Consider the following 14,399-nt stretch of genomic DNA (forward strand, 5'->3'; position numbering starts at 1 on the left):
CGCTGTTCACAGTCAGGGCTGCCCACCCCCGGCATTGTGTGCGGGGGGCTTTTAAGACAAATAGCTGCATGTTAACCACATTTGACATGCTGTACAAAGGCAGGCACCTTGGTCCCACGATACAGCCCCACACAAAATACAACAAACAATCCCCGCAAGGATGTCAAACACCCAGAAAAGCAAAACAATTTGTCACATAGCTGTAAAAGTTTGGAGCTTTGTGGTCGGCTGGGGGGGGCGAGGGGGTGCGGGGACTAGCCGTCTGGAGAAAGGCCTTTCTTCCTGGACTTTGCGTCTGCTCGGGGGGGTCCCTGCGCAAAGGCTGCTCTTACAGGGGCTGTTTTGGGCCCCTGTGTTTGCTTATGTAAAACGGTAAAGGGGACAGGAGTGGGTGAGCAGTCATGACCATTCTACAGCCCCCTCCACTGTCTCAGTCCTTCCCTCCGCATGCAATGCGATTACACTCAGGAGGTCAAAGGCAGGAGGTCAGACCTCCACTGAAGATGGGGTATCTAATTCTATTACACCTGAGGCCTGCAGTCTCGTCCAGTGCGTACAGTGTGTAAAACAAAGCTTTGCTCATTTCTGAATACTTATCCCCAGTAAAAAAAAAGATAAATCCTGAATTTGAACATCGTCAGGCTTACAATATGAGTCACATATGAGTACTAGGTTTCGATACGTTTCTATTCAGGCTTTTTTTCTCCTGATTCATTTCTAAATGTTGTTGCTCTGTCTCCGTATAAATAAAGATACAAAGAGGGATTCAAGGAGTGCTAGCTTACAGTGTAATTCATAATTTATTTTACTTTCAATACTATACTTTCAAATAATCTTAAAGGCCTTTATGACACCAGGTTTCTTTATGAAGTGTGTGTGCGTGTGCGTGTATGTGTGCGTGTGTGTGTGTGCGTGCGTGTGTGTGTGTGTGTGCGTGCGTGTATGTGTGCGTGCGTGCGTGTGTGTGTGTGTGTATTAAAATAGACTCTGGAACGATCACATATCCTGGTGCACATTAATGAAATCTTCTTTGAAGCCTGAAACATTTGGCTCCGTCTTATTCTCGTACTGACTTAATCAGGACAGTCAGAAGATGAACACTTCATTAATTAAAACCCCATACATTTGGAGGTACAGCACGGGCCATCAGTGTCTATCCAGGCCTCGCCGAGAATTATCCGGAAACTGTGACAGAAGTGCCGATGGCAGCTCAGACCACGGGATGAAAAAAAAGATTCTGATTAGAAAGTTTCCCTGGAACTTTCACAGTGAGTCACTGCGAGCTAAACCAAGACAGCAGTGAGTCTAAACTGAGCTAAACTGAGACAGCAGTGAGTCTAAACTGAGCTAAACCAAGACAGCAGTGAGTCTAAACTGAACTAAACTGAGACAGCAGTGAGTCTAAACTGAGCTAAACCAAGACAGCAGTGAGTCTAAACTGAGCTAAACTGAGACAGCAGTGAGTCTAAACTGAGCTAAACCAAGACAGCAGTGAGTCTAAACTGAGCTAAACTGAGACAGCAGTGAGTCTAAACTGAGCTAAACCAAGACAGCAGTGAGTCTAAACTGAACTAAACTGATACAGCAGTGAGTCTAAACTGAACTAAACTGAGACAGCAGTGAGTCTAAACTGAGCTAAACTGAGACAGGAGAGAGTCTAACCTGAGCTAAACCAAGACAGCAGTGAGTCTAAACTGAGCTAAACCAAGACAGCAGTGAGTCTAAACTGAGCTAAACTGAGACAGCAGCGAGTCTAAACTGAGCTAAACCAAGACAGCAGTGAGTCTAAACTGAACTAAACTGAGACAGCAGTGAGTCTAAACTGAGCTAAACTGAGACAGGAGAGAGTCTAACCTGAGCTAAACCAAGACAGCAGTGAGTCTAAACTGAGCTAAACTGAGACAGCAGTGAGTCTAAACTGAGCTAAACTGAGACAGCAGTGAGTCTAAACTGAACTAAACTGAGACAGCAGTGAGTCTAACCTGAGCTAAACTGAGACAGCAGTGAGTCTAAACTGAGCTAAACCAAGACAGCAGTGAGTCTAAACTGAGCTAAACTGAAACAGAACTGAGTCTAAAGCGAGAAACTCTTCTCTTAAAGCAGCCGAAAGGGTCCTAAGAGATATGATGTATTTTTTTTTCTGTCGTGTCTTTGAAACTGTCACAGGGTCCATGCGGTCAAACATTAGCCATTCACATCATCACCCCATACGCGACACGGCCGCGGGTCGGACGGAGACCGGCACGTTCCGGGCTGGAGGCTCCCAGCGCCGCGCCGGGCTTCTAAAAATCAGCCGCAAAAGAAGTGGAGCGCGTAGATCTGAAACGAGCCGAAGCGAACGGCGGCCCTCAGACGGCTCCCAAATATTTTGCAAACACGTTCACCTGCGCGCCGGGAAGGCGAGGGAACGGAAAGGAGAGACGGGAGGAAGACGAGGAGCCCGTTTACACAACCTCCGCTGCGCCCCTTTTATAAATTACCTCATCAGCCAGTGAAATTAACACCGATTCTCGCAGGCAATTTCTCAATTTCCAATGCTAATTACGTTTTTCTCTTTACTTTTAAATTCTGTACCACCTGTTTAGGGGAAGACATCTTAGGCTCCGGAGCCGCATTTAATCACAGTTTTAATTAACCGCCCTGTAGATGTGAAAAAGAAGCAATTATAATGCAGATGACTGATGATTTTTCCACATTAAATTGTTTTGTTTCGTCGTCATGTTGATTGCGTAAATACAGGCAGAGAACAATTTTTATCTATTGTAATTTTGTAATTGTTTCCCCCCCCCTCCCCAAAAAAAAAAAAAAAAAAACTGTTTTGGATTGACTGACTTTATCTGTTTACAAATTGTTTAATTTTGTTAACCCTGTAATTGCCGTTAGAAATCACAAAGCGTGATGGCTTCCAGTCAGCCCTCTCCTGATTGGCCGGTTTTCGGCATGAGGAGCAGAACGCTAACAGCAGACACGATAACACCCATATTATATGAGGGGTTCCGTGATTCATTATGCCACTAATTGTTGCCTCCCCCAGGATAAATAAATGCATTTCAGAATTGAGATTATGGTAAAAACTTATCTTCAATTTGTTGTTCGCAAAAGCTACAGCTATTAATGATTTTATTTGCCAGTGACACATTATCAACAATTACCATTTTACCAATGTAATTACTCACAATTAATTTCACAATCTCAGCGTTAAGTAATTTCAAGGAAAACAAACTCAGAGAAACTGGGAGTTGACGCTAGGCATGTTGTCATTTTGCTACCAACTCATTCCCATTAAATTTCCCTTCAACGTCGCTACAAGAAACTGACAGGAATTGTGCCTCTTATATTTTTGCTAGCCACTACAAAAGCTCTATGTAAACATATAAATCTGATTACTTTGAGGCCGGGCTAAGTACACCATTATGTTTCACCTCAAACTTTACAAACCATTTAAGAAAATGAAAGGCACTCACGCCCTCCCCTCTCCATCCTCCCACAGAAAATGAAACCGCATACGAGGAGCAGACTCATAATTTTTACAAGATCGTAAAAGGACGGTAGGTTCTGAAGAAGACCCGTGTAGACCGGAGGATTTTTTTACGGGCCCGGTTGGAGACTTGAATCGGCATTAATTCCACCGACTGCCATCATAAAAAATGTCCAGAATGACAAATTCTCCCTTTTTTATTTTTATTTTTACATGTGTTGTGTTGACTTCAAACAAGCCAAAAAAAAAAGAAAATAAAAAAGTTTAACAAGCGTTCAATAAATAGTTTTTTCTAGACAGGGCCATTGTTTTTGATCTTCTGACAGCCCTCAGTCGAATCAGAATATCGCACATGCTCACAAGTGGTGGGAGGGGTGAGTGGGAGCTGGGGTTTGGGGGGAGTTTTGGGAAGATTAAATGGCTGTCACAGAGACGCTCAGACACCCTCAAAGTCTACGCGGCCGACCTGACAGCCCGTCTGGGATTGACGTGGAGGCCCTAACCCTTTTCCTCGATATCGGACGGGAAACAAAGTACCTGCCCGGGCGTGGGGGTGGGGGGGGGGGCCCCGGGCCTGGGCCTCGCCTGCGCCGGCCTCCCCCAGGTCTCACACCCTGACCTGGCCGGCATTCCTGCCCGCCCCCCGGAGCTTCCCCATGGCTACCTTCGCCCAGCTGCCCGCCCGCTAATCTCAGGGCAAACATTATTCAGTTTGAGCAGAGACAACGCGCAGGGCTTCTCACTGCCCCGCAAAGGAGAGCACCTTCATCAGGCCTCAATGGGCCAGCCGTGGGAGGGGGGGGGGGAGGGAGAGAGAGGGAGAGAGAGAGAGGGAGGGGGGAGAGAGAGAGGGAGGGGGGAGAGAGAGAGAGAGAGGGAGAGGGGGAGGGGGGAGAGAGAGAGAGGGAGAGAGAAAGAGAGAGAGAGGGAGGGGGGAGAGGGAGAGAGAGGGAGGGGGGGAGAGACTGAGAGAGAGAGGGGGGAGAGAGAGGGAGCATGAGAAAGAGAGAGAGAGAGAGAGAGAGAGCATGGGGGAGAGAGAGTGTGAGGGAGTGAGAGAGAGAATGAGAGAAAACTCATCAAAATGCACACAGGACCGAATGTAAACCCACAGCGCTTTCATTTGCTTTGTAGACTTTACCCGTCTCCTTCTAACTTTCATCTCGCCTCCACGTGGAAAAGTTTCACCCGAGTTCTGACTGACCCAAACGAAACAAAAAAAACCAAACTTCTCTGCAGAAGGAACAATAACAAAACAAACGAATGACACAAAAAAAATTCCCTGAGCGTGCTGAAACTGAAAGAAGCAAATATTCATAATCCTTTACTGAAAGACAAAATATGCATATATATATATATGTATATATATATATATATATATATATATATATATATATACATTTTTTAGTTTTTTTTTTTTTTTAAGGAGCACCCTCTCTGAATATTAGTTCTGATGGCTAGAAATAAACAGACCATTAAATCCCCCGAAACTGTGACCAGGCCAGTGCGGGCGCAGACAATGCCGGGCCAGCATCTCCAGCCCTTTGTTCCCAGCTTAACAAAACTCTGCCGTCACGCCACTTTAGCTCAATGCGGCCTGTCGACCAGCCATCACCCGCCAGGCCCCGCCCCCCTCGCACGCAAAGCCGCAAAAAGGGGGACGGGCGAGAAACCCCCACCCCCCCAAAAAAAAAAACATACTTCACAGGGGTACGCGGCCGTTCAACAGGCAAATACATTTCTCTTCTTCCTCTTCTTTTTAATAACTGCGTATGAAAGATGAAAATAAATAAATAAAAACACAAAGATGAAAAAAGTAACCATGCAGAAAGAGTTGATCTCCTACCTCTAAGGCTTCCCCTTCAATGGGAATATACGTTAAGAGGCTTCCCTCAACCCCCGGTCTTATGAGATTTCGCTGTTTTACAATGCATTTTCAGGCCGCTTTGTACGGGCACGCAGACAGAATTGGAGCAGCGAGATTCGCTAAAAAGTTTGAGCGCGGGAGGACTTATTTTCTTAAGTGGCGCAGGAGAAAATGCTGGGGGGGGGGGGTGGGGGGGGGATAACAACGTCGTACGTTCGGTTCAGATCCAACCCTTCCGTGTTCAATTTGCCCGATCCCGTCTGACAGACGCTCCGTGTCTTTAAGGTTTATCGTGTTAAAGGTGTACAACACCCTGACTGTTAAACAAAGTCGGGGGGGGGGGGATACAGAAGACGGGCGAGGGCCTCTCTTCTCCTTCCTCCCCCTTTCTCTTTCTCTTTTTTCCTTTTTTTCTTTTCGCTGAAAGTATCTCTGACATCGCCGGACACTCGATATCCAGCGCTGCTGCGATCCAAACCAACGTCACTGACCGCACACAGCCAGGTTTTTTTTCTTCACTGTCAATGTTCCAAACATGCAACGCAGGGACTGCGGACATGTCAACAATCGCCCTTAATGAGGGGATTCGCAGGGACAGCCAGGTCCTAATGACCTGGGGGAAGGGGGGGGGGTGATAGGGGGCACCCCAGGAAAACAAAAAGTGCTGAAGAAGCCCAGTACCATTTCTGTTCTCATAACTCTGCACCCGTTACCCCTGTTACCTATCCCCGCACCCGGGCCAATTTCACTGTTCCACCCCAGCCAGCCCCCTGGCGAATCACTGGCTGCTCACTGGCTTCTGACTGGCTGCTCCCTGACTGTTCCCTGATTGTTCCCTGGCTGCTCCCTGACTGTTCACTGGCTGCTGGCTGACTGCTCACTGGCTGCTCCCTGGCTGCTCACAGGCTGGTGACAGGCTGTTCGCTGGCAGCTAACTGACTTCTTACTGGCTGCTAACTGGCTGATGACTGACTTCTGGCTGGCTGCTCTCACTGGCTGCTCGCTGGCTGTTTACTAGCTGCTCACTGGCTGCTAACTGACTTCTTACTGGCTGCTCACTGACTGTCTCTCTTCCCGGCTCCTACCCTGTCAGGTTCTGGCCCGCCAATTTCGACTTGAAGCTTGACTAGGCTGATGTGATGCAAATACCTCCAGGGAGAACCCTGAAACTGATGAAGAGTTATGTCAAGCCGATTCCGCACCGATGGGAAAAGGTAACCTCTGCGTCGGAGGAAAAAAACACAACAAGGTTACAGAGAAGGCGAGGCGGCATGGCACGCGTCCCGACGCCGGCCCCCGACGTCCCCTTCGCCCAGCCTCACCGCCCCCCCCCCCCCCCCCCTCCACCCTCACCCCCCCACAAATTGTAGCTGTCAGTATAAGTACTAATTGCAGATGTGCCAGGCTGTCGTTATAATAAAACTGGAGACAGTGCAGACATTAAGTATGGCTGCCTCATTTGTGCGGCTGCTGAAAAGGTAGCATAAATGAATATTTCATTACTTTAATTACTGAGGAATACTCCATTCCGCCAGTCTCAGAACGAGTGTTGCTGTAACTAATTACGAGAGCAACCCACTAAAACATGAAAACTAATAACATCAGAGATCCCGTGATTGCTGGGTTATAAGGTACCTCCGCGTGGCGGCGTGGAGAGTTCCGGATTACACCATTTTAAAAATCGCTCGGCTCTCAGCTAACGGGCACGCTAACGCTTGTGAATTCTTCTTTCCTTCAGACTACACCTTCATTTTGTAAAAAAAAAAAAAAACAGCCAAAAAAATACCGCCTGGGGCCTTCCCCCACCCATTGCTTTTTTTTAAACTAAGCACTGATGTGTCCAGTCACCTGAACCATGAAGAGCAATTTGATTAATCCTTAATTCAAATGACTAAGTACCTGTGTAGCTCCATTCTAACAGCCCGGCTACAAGCCGCACATTTACATGATTTGACCGCCGCTAGCTTCTCTCTCCACTCCGCGCTGTCGGAGTGGAGCGCCTTCGGAATGTTTTCGCCGAAACGCCGAGCTAACGCCGCGACGCCGCCGCCGGACGTACGGACGCTGGCACGTTTCGGCGTAAAAAAAGGGAAAAAAAAGGTGGTTTTTGGGGAGGGGGTGGGGGGTGGTGGTGGTAGTGTGGGGGCAGCGGTGCTGTTTTGATTGGCGTGTTAAACGCTAATGCCCCTAAGCAGTAAGAATAACAAAGAGATACGGAGTTTAGCTCAGGAATGCCGGGGACCAGAAACGGGGCTGATAAGCAGGCTGGCGGGATGGGAGCGGGGAGTATGGCGGACCGGTCAGACGGGGAGGTGGAGGGGGCGAGCAGTAAACAGCCAGACCGCAGGTAAGAGAGAGAGAGAGAGAGAGAGGCGGTCCGGGCGCTATCTCTGTCCGCTGGACGGGCTGGCTGAGGGAGGTGCCCGTCTCCGAGGTGATCCCCCGCTACCTGAGGAGGTGTTTGTTTGACGCTCCTGTCTGGCAGCGCCGGGACGGGGAGCCGTCTCTGGTACTCCCACCCCAGTCAGGGCCTATTAACGCGCGCGCTTACGTTCCAGATCCTCACAGGCCCGGCTGGTGCACATACTGTCTGTACCTATTACCTACTCTGAAGCTGATAGGACCAAAACCAATGACCTACACTGAAGCTGATAGAACCAATGCCCTACTCTGAAGCAGACAGAACCAATACCAATGACCTACTCTGAAACTGAAAGGGTAAATACCAATGACCTATTCTGAAGCTAAAAGGGCCAATATGAATGACCTACTCTGAAGCAGACAGGACCTATGGCCTACTCTGAAGCTGACAGAAAGGGGAAAAAGTACATCTTCCTGGTCTTTCCAGTTTTGGCTGCCTCACCCTCCAGACGGACATTTTTCAGGTTCACTTGTACAGATTTGGTTAAATGTAGCAAATGCAATTACAGCAAATCCCCCCTCTTTCGACAGCCTTCAGTCTGGACCCAGCTTCATCACCGATACGGAAAATGTGCAAATGTGGCTAAATAAAGAAACGAACAGAAATCGGTCTCGCTACATATGACTAAACGTCTCCCGCAATCACTTTTTTAGACATTACACCTCCGATTTCATCTGCACAGCGACAAAAGGAACGAAACCGATTCAGAAAACAGCTATCTGGAAACGCCGCAAAGAGAGAAAGATCGCACTCCAGCGCGGAGTATCGACAGGATGGTAAAGCATACATTAGCTGCCAGTGATGTCAACAGCATCCGCTGCAGGAGGTAGTCACCCATATGTGAAAGAGACCTAGATATCCAGATGTCACGATACCTTTATCGGCCGATCTGCTATCGATTGTTCCGCATCGCGCGTGACCTTGCCAGAAGTGTTCTCCCGACCGACAATCAGACATACATCAAAGTGTGTGTGTGTGTGTGTGTGTGTGTGTATGTGCGTGTGTGTGCGTGTGCGTGTGCGTGTGTGTGTGGATGTGTGTGTGTGTGTGTGTGTGTGTGTGGTTATGTGTGTGTGTGTGTGTGTGTGTGTGGTGTGTGTGTGTGTGTGTGTGTGTGTGTGTGTGGACGTGTGTGGATGTGTGTGTGTGTGTGTGTGTGTGGATGTGTGTGTGTGTGTGTGTGTGTGTGTGTGTGTGTGGATGTGTGCGTTCGGAAAACCGGCTAAAATGTGCGTGTGGCCGCTTCAGCTAATGAATTTGGGGGCGAGGGTTCGACGCCGGTTTCTCTTTCTCTGTATTTAAAAAGCAGGTTACAATTCTGCGCGCAAATACGAAGGTAAGCTGAAAGGGAGCATCAAAAGGAGAAGTGAAATAAAATGATAATTAGCCAGCGCGCGCTAGTCAGGCTGCGATGTCGTTGTCTGACGGAGCTCGGAGCGTTTCTTCTGTCCCTCATCACGGCTGTCATTTCTGCGGTCAGCAACGTCTCATTACTGACCTTGCAAAACCTACATTGTTTTGGCTACGGGGGGGGGGGGGGGGGGGACAGTGCCACGAATGAAAGAGAAGAATACAGCATTTATATACTTTCATAACAAGCAACTATCTACACGAACAACTAGGAAAATGGTCTCAACCATTCCAGTCACCTTGAGAACTTGTGTGTTTTCATTGTATTTAATAAGCGCAGGATTAGAAGGACTCAGGCCCCGCTGTGCTGTATACACCATCATGTGACAGGCACACAGAAATACAGAAATTCAGAAACGCATGCACGGAATTCAGACCTTATGGCAAAACTGAACAAATTTGAATGTTAGTTTACACCTGTGCGCCATGATTGCTGAAAATCCCACCTAGACTATCTTGCAAATAGAAAAGTTGACACATTTCGAAGATCACAAACAAGGAGTTGTGAACAGCGAGTCTCGTCAAGAAAAAAAAAAAAAGGAAAAAGAAAAAAATCAAGAATGGACAGATTAAAACTTGTGAAATGAAGCTCGATACTTCAACGCGTTTCCTTTTTCGGTTGTTGTTTTTCCTTCCCCCCCCCCCACGCGATAAAAAATACGGGTCTGCGTCTTCCCATGCAAATGAAAAACTACATCAGCTGCAAGGAGCCGACAGCACACCGATTTCGCAGTTCCAGCGTTTACCTCTCCAGCAACGCAACGGAAAAGCACAAACGGCGAAAAAGAGGAAAGGGGGGATTTTTGCGAACGCGTGCAACTTCGGCGGAAGAGTCGTGACAGTGCGGGCGTGTGTCACCTCGCTGGGAAGTGGATCTGAACTGTAAAATCACAAGAACACACTGACAGGGAGGCTGGGAGTCGGGAAGATGGCGGAACAACGCGGCAAACACCTTTAATTCTGCCACTTCTCCTCCACCGCTCATTCTTTCACACCAGACGGGCTGCCGGGTCTAGTGCGGGACAACCTGGACTAGTGACAGCGCGCACAGACACACACACACACCCTCACACACACCCTCACACATGCACACACACGTACATGCACACACAAACACACACACACACATGCACACCCTCACACATGCACACCCACACACACCTTCACACACGCACGCGCACACACACACCCTCATACATGTACATGCACATGCGTACTCACACACACACACACACACACACACACACGCACACACCCTCACACATGTACATGCCCATGCACACTCACAAACGCACACACACAGAAATTCCCTAACCGTTGAACAAATAAATAGTCTTGTTATTCTTTAACTGCAGTAAGTGCTTTCTTATTCCACTCAGCTGTAATTTAAGCATCCAATGGAAGCCTGTGAGGGCTAAAAAGCCCGGAAGTTGTGAAACAGCCAGCCAGGTCCGTCAGCGTTTTCGGAAACACCAATTTTCTTCCATTTTTTTTTTTTTTTACTCTTACAGTGAAAATGTTGTGCTTCGTAGCAGTCTCGCCGTAATATTTTATTTTAAGCTGCAGACAAGAGCGGGGGTTGGGGGGGTTGGGGGGGCTGGGGGGGCTGGGGGGGCTGGGGGGGGGGGAGGTGGGCGGTTATCGTTATGTGAATCACGTTAGTCACCGATGACGTTAGGAATCCAGCACCCCTAGCGGCACTCTGTGTTCTGCAGCCCATCGAAACAGAGGACCAGGGGGCAAAAGGAAGAGGACTGGTCCACCTTTAGGAGACGGGGTGCGTCTCCGGTCCCCCAGAGCCACCGGGGTCCCGCCCCCGCCCTAAATCTCAAGCCTCGCTACACCAAACACGGCCTGCACGCGCACACCTTACCGAATGACTCCGCCTCGGGACAGAGCGATCATTCCGCAGACCGGCCGCCACCCGTCCGACCCGTCTTCACCCCCGGAACCCCCGTCCCACGGACGGCGGCCCACGGCGGGACAGGCGTCCACGGCAACCAGCGGCCCGAGACCTAGCGCCCGAAACGGGCCCTCTCCCCCAAACCCACCCCCCCCCCCACCCGAGAGCGAGCGCACAAAGGGTTAACCAGCCTCCCTGGCATCGGAGCACGGGTTAATATCACACCGGCCTAGTAGAGCATTATCCCGGCCCCTCCCTGAACAATAGGGCCCTTTCGCAAACAGACTCCTACTTTCCCCCCGCGTCCAAAGGTGTTTGCCCAAGTAAATCTGCCTAAATCCAGCACAGCTTGGGGAGAGTAAGGGGGAAGGTGTACAGATAATCCTTTTTCTTAACAAAAAGTTCTGGGGGGGGGGGGGGGGGGGTGTGGGGGGGGGGGTGAAGAAAAAAATCTGGAATTCATATCACATGATGCATTTAAAGACGCAGCATCCCCTTTCCCCGGCTGCCCACGGATTTGCATACATGATTCCCCACTGGTTTCACAGACGGCAAAGAGAGTACGCTCGCGCCAAAGATACCTCACAATAAAGATACCCCACAGACCAACTCGAGGACGGACTTTGGTTTATTGTCCAGGCCCTGTCCTGTTTAATCCAGCTCACTTTCGGAGGAGTACGGGGCTGCACTTAATTGGTGGGAAATTGGATGTAATTTGTCTGACAACAAGAGCTCACAACGATGAGAGTTCTGAAACCCATGGGTCATGCTTTTCTGTGGTAAGTTGGAAAGACCTGTCAAATTCTATTAAATAATATCTGAATATTTTTTTACTATCTAAAAGCAGGAACATAACAATATTTTTTATTCACTTGAAGGATTATATTGTTATTATTATTATTATTATTATTATTATTATTATCATTATTATTATTGAAATTCAATTCATCCGTTGTTCCACTTGTTATCATCCTTCAAATTATCAGTAGCTACAGCATGTACTCATGTGCATGCACACACACACACACACACAATTCCCAGGACCCCCAAAAACCGCGCAGGTTCGAGAAGGTACAGAAAGCTTTCGGCGGGGAAAGGGACAAAGCGTTTCGGCAATACCCCCCAACCCCCACCCCCCCCCACACCCCCCCCCACCACACCCCACCCCACCCCACCCCACCCCACCCCCCCCCCCCCCACAAACCCCCGCTCCGGTTACAAAATGAAAAACAAATACAATCGTGTGCTACACGGACACACCTGCCTCAAACTATTATAGACTTCTTAGAGCCGAATCTGATCCCTCTCAGACACGTTTTTCTCAAGTGCAGGAGCGAGCGGACCTGAATAGCACAGGCATGCCATCTTGTAACACTATCTGGCTGTCAGGAGAGGCCGGCCCAGAAGAGTGAGCTATATAAGGCTTGTTACCAGGGGAGGCCTAACAAACAGCTACAAACACCTAAGTTATTTTGCTCGCCACCCACCCTTCCCTCTCTCTCTCTCTCTCTCTCCCTCTCTCTCTCTCTCTCTCTCTCTCTTTTCTTTCGCTCCTCTCGCGCTCTCCTTTTTTTTTTTTCCCCCCTCTTTTCATCTCGGGCTTTCTGATGTTGAATGCAAATGTGGCCTGCCGGCGGAGAAAGGGGGCGAATTGTGATTAAGCAGAAGAAGAGCCCTTTTCTTTGTTCTCGCCTCCGGGGATGTTTACTGGGAGAGACATGGAGGATCAGATATGAAAGGCATTCAGGTCAGCATTGATGTGAGCGAAAGTGAAATCATACCTAAGGCATTCCACAGACCGCCGTGTCAGAGGGTCGGCAGACCGAGCCAGGGAGGGCTGTGTGTGTGTGTTCTCCCCCCTGTCAGGCCAAAATATCTTCACAGGCCAGGCAACAACAACAACAAAAAAAAAGAAAAAAAAAAAAAAGCGGGGGGGGGGGGGGGGGGAATTAAAAATTCACAATAATTTAGGGGGGAAAGTTTTTCCGTTCCGTCCAAATGCAGGAGTGACAGTGTGTTTGCTTATTTATTTATTTATTTATTTTGATTTGGTAATCCACATTTCTATATTTCTGCGTTACAGCCTGGCCTGTTTGACTGTGAAGATCTTTGGCGGGTAAGAGCAGCTCGTATAGTAACGGTGGTTCGCTGGCTGCAGAAGCGTAACAGGTAATGGCATCTCGTTTTGCACCGGACCTGTTTTTATTTTGGGTTTTTTACTTTTTTTTTTTTCCTCCTGAATTTATATCAACGTGTTTCCGTTTGAGCGAGGAACTGCATGGGCTTTGCTGGACAACACCACGTCAAGCCGGCCGCCACCACGATCGGGAGTCTTCGCAACGCTACGTCCAAATTCTTTTGTCCGGCTTTAAGATTTTTGCAGTGATTTCTTCCCCGCATTTATAAACACCATTGTAACATGATATTCCTTCATCTTAAGGTCTCAAATCATGCTCCAGCAGCAATGTTTTTTTGTTTTTTTTAAATAGAAGAGCAAATTATGTGCTTAAGGTGTCGTTGTCATATAAAATCTAGACTTCTGATTGTTGGACAATTTCTTCCAGGCAGTTTTTTTTAATAAAACGTGCAGTAGCAGTAGATGCACAGCACATTACAAAACTAAAACTTAATTTCTTCCCTTGGGAAAAATTCATAGCGAAAGGACGATAAACATTTCAACTCAGTTGCCTCCTTAAACACAAAATTCCTTAAATTGATCTCTGTGTGACTGCTTATTAAGGGCATTCCGAATTCCCACAGGTAGGAAAACCCTCGATGGACTGCAGAATGTGGCCAAGGCAACACGTTTGTTTAAAAGTGGCCTTTGCTTCTCAACATAAGGTAAATAAGAAGCACAGAGAAAAGATGGCATTTCTGGGGCACTTAATTTCCTGTAAATGCTACACAACGCTTTAAACTACACAACGGTGTAAGAAGCAGCAATTAGTCTGAGGCGTGTTCTTGCAAGCAGAGTGGCAAAACATAAACCCCCAAAAGGGTCGCAAAAAGAAGGGAAAAAAAACTATATTTGTCAATCGTTTCAACCCTTCGAAACCATCAAACACCAGTGATGAAACAGCCCAGCTGAGCGTGTTTTGAGAAGGACGAGAAACGGAAACGCTCAAAAAAAGACAACAGAAATAAGGACGTAATTTCGTCAATCAAAATAAATAAACGACCACCCAGAAAAAAAAACCCCTTCATTTTGCACGTTTGCAATGCAGAACTGCGCTGCGTTATCACTGTCGCCAAAGAGCTGCGAGTCTTTAAAGCATTATTACGACGTATTTTAAGCGGCAAATCAATAAAATCTCGTCAG

The 14,399-nt window shown here is 48.1% G+C and overlaps 1 protein-coding gene and 1 long non-coding RNA gene across 5 annotated transcripts in view; one reads left to right on the top strand and one right to left on the bottom strand.

Moving 5' to 3' along the window:
* The window catches only part of LOC118214238 (zinc finger E-box-binding homeobox 2-like), an 86,140-nt gene that overhangs the window by 66,855 nt on the left and 4,886 nt on the right, over nt 1-14,399 (bottom strand). The window lies entirely within an intron of this gene.
* LOC118214240 lies at nt 12,419-13,470 on the top strand. Its single transcript, XR_004762601.1, has 3 exons — nt 12,419-12,827; nt 13,164-13,249; nt 13,348-13,470. It is a non-coding gene; the product is annotated as an uncharacterized LOC118214240 (long non-coding RNA).

The sequence above is a fragment of the Anguilla anguilla genome, chromosome 15, assembly GCF_013347855.1.
Source record: "Anguilla anguilla isolate fAngAng1 chromosome 15, fAngAng1.pri, whole genome shotgun sequence".
Classification (NCBI taxonomy): Eukaryota; Metazoa; Chordata; class Actinopteri; order Anguilliformes; family Anguillidae; genus Anguilla; species Anguilla anguilla.